The following is a 478-nucleotide window of genomic DNA, read 5'->3' on the forward strand; positions in this document are numbered from 1 at the left end:
TATATATATATATATATATATATATATATATAATCAACCGTCCACATGCACGTTTGCGACACCATTATTACAATTCTATATCTTGTAATTAAGAATATTAGTAGCTCTGTTATATCTCTCCGGCTCTTCTCCTTTTCCTTTGACGCCCACGTGGATTATTGTATGCATGAAGGTAGTATTTCTTTTTTGATAAAGATGGAGGCAGGTATTTGAAACGGTTATATATATATATACATGTAGCTGCATTTGAGTATGCATTGGTCAATCAAATTATTCGAATAAGTTCTCACACACACATATATACGTACATACATACATATATACTTATACCAAAAAAAATACATACATATATACAGAAAGTTGGAAGGGGGCTACGCTTAATGTTAGAACTCTTTTGATGAACAATTAAAAGCATCGACCATCTATTTTTATCGTACAAAAAATATATCGAATAAAATACCAAAAAAAAAATACACAG

Source organism: Tarenaya hassleriana, unplaced genomic scaffold (genome assembly GCF_000463585.1).
Source record: "Tarenaya hassleriana unplaced genomic scaffold, ASM46358v1 Cleome62, whole genome shotgun sequence".
Classification (NCBI taxonomy): domain Eukaryota; kingdom Viridiplantae; phylum Streptophyta; class Magnoliopsida; order Brassicales; family Cleomaceae; genus Tarenaya; species Tarenaya hassleriana.